General features: G+C 35.2%; 1 protein-coding gene across 1 annotated transcript in view; it reads left to right on the forward strand.

Annotated features, from left to right (window-relative positions):
- Positions 1–2,240, forward strand: part of MSH4 (mutS homolog 4) — a gene marked incomplete at its 3' end in the record, with an annotated part of 33,323 nt that overhangs the window by 349 nt on the left and 30,734 nt on the right. The gene's annotated exons all lie outside the window — the stretch shown is intronic.

Raw genomic sequence — 2,240 nt, forward strand, 5'->3', positions numbered from 1 at the left:
GGTAGCAGGGTGAAGACGCCCGTTCCCGGAAGAGGAGGTGAGGTGCGGCGTTGCCTTCTCTGTCTGGGTCTTAGCCCTTTCTTTTATCCTCCTGCCCTCTTTGCCTGGGTTGGGATTCGAAAGAGCTGTTACAAGGGGTACCTATACTGACAAGGGAGCACCACCGTCTCTTTATCTTAGCGACCTCTTTTTTTCGTTCAGCCCGTCAGAACAATGGTAGTCGTTTCTCGCACTTCTTTAAATAATTTTCTTTAAGTAAGCTGCTTAGATAACAGTATCTTGAGTTTCCCGCTGCGGTCAATTAAACTGGCTTGAATTGCAACACAGTATTTCCTTTACTAGAGAGCTGAACCACGTTCAGTTGGTTATGGGGTTTGGTTTTGTGTTTGGGTTTTTGTTTGGTGGTTGTTGGTTGGTTGGGTTGGGTTTTTTTGGCCCGGCCTTTGAAATAGTCTTAAGTGCTGTTGTCCTCGCTGTGTTGTAAGAATGTTGTGATCCTACAGTGCCACACTGCTGTTTGCCATCCTTTACATAGAACTGCTGTTAACACCAGTCTCCTGGCTCCGCGTCCCCCCCCCCCCTCCCCGGACGAGACCCCTGAACAGCTCCTGCATACTGAACGTGTGTGCATCAACCAGTTAACAAGACTTGATTGTACGATCAAAGTCTGTATTTTGGCAGGCAGAAAAAAATGGTTCAAATTGTTTTGGTTTTTTTCAGTGGAAAAACTGTAAAAAGAATCAGACATTGTTTTAACACTTGCTGAAATGCATTCTGAAGTACATATATCTCCATTATGCATAAATTGGGAAGAAGGTAACATGAGTTTCAGTAATGTACATGTTCAGTCATGAATCCTAACAAAAGCCCAAACAACAACCAAACAAAACTTAAAATGCTGATTTGAATAAGGCATAACTTATTTGTTAAATGTTGGTTTTCAAAAAATATCTGTAGATAGTTTGATTCATCTGGTCTTTAAAATTACGTGTTTTCCCATGTTATGCCAGATTCAGTACATTCTAAGATAACAGCAAAGCCTCTTCTGTCAGACTTCTGAGTGAACTTATGCTAAAATCTAAGTGAATGATTTTTTTTTTTGAAAGATCATCTCTATGCATTGCAATACTGATTTGTCCAATGCTGATTTAGGAAAAAAAAAAACCAAACCACTAATAATGTGGGGTTTTTTCAGCTGTCACAGTTTTGTAAGATTTAAAAAACCACAAACAAATCCAAAAAAACCCCCAGTACTGTAAATATTTTTGTACCAACCATGAGAAAATGTCATGCAGGTAATGGGTCATCTGAGAACAATACTGAAGTCTTTTGTCTTGTGGGTCAATTTTTAATGTCATAGAAGGAACAGAAACGTTTGGGTTTGTATGTCTCTTAATACCTGGAGTTTTGTAAGTTTTAAGTGGGAAAAACAGTTTATATTCTAATTCATTTTTTTACCTTAAAAAGGGATTATCCAAGCTAGATTAAGGATGTTGGTTTTAGTCATCTCAAGAGAATTGAAAATAAGTAAAATAATTTATTGAAACTAAAGAATGATCTGAGATTTTTGCAGGACTTAAAAATGTAGATAAATCTTCAGATACCTATATAAAAGAAACTGCAGATAACAAAAATGTCCCAGGTTATTGTATGATTTCTGAGAGTTGAACCCCATAAATTCAAAGAGAGATCATTCTCAAGCAGAAGCATTTTTGAGCATGGTTCTTTGTTTTCTTTTCTTGTCCTTTTTTTTTAAAAAGAATGCTGAGCTTTAAAAAAATATTTTCATAAACACATGTGAAGTTTCATATATGGATTTTAAAACTGATGGGCAAATGCAAGATAGAGCTGAGTTACAGCATTCTTTTATAAATCTAGAATTCATTAGAATATGAAATTATGCATTGTAAAGTGACTTCTGTTGTATTATTTCAGTCCAACAATGTAAACAAGTATTTTTATTGGTGTTGCAAGTAATGTCATTGTGGAAAATAACAATATCGATACAAACTTGTTTTCAAAACAGACTGATTTTTATTTCACCTTATACTTTGAAGGGCTTTTATAGAATTACATTAAATGTTGTTGTTTGGATATCTCCATTTGTAGTAAGAAAAATAAAGTTTTCTAAGCTATATATTTATATATTGCTTTCTGAATAAAAACTGATTGAATTTTTTTTTCAGTTAAATGATATACAATTTAATGTGTCTGTTTTCAAAAGTTTGTGTTTCCCCCCC

This window comes from Cariama cristata, unplaced genomic scaffold (assembly GCF_000690535.1).
Source record: "Cariama cristata isolate BGI_N322 unplaced genomic scaffold, ASM69053v1 scaffold17359, whole genome shotgun sequence".
Classification (NCBI taxonomy): Eukaryota; Metazoa; Chordata; class Aves; order Cariamiformes; family Cariamidae; genus Cariama; species Cariama cristata.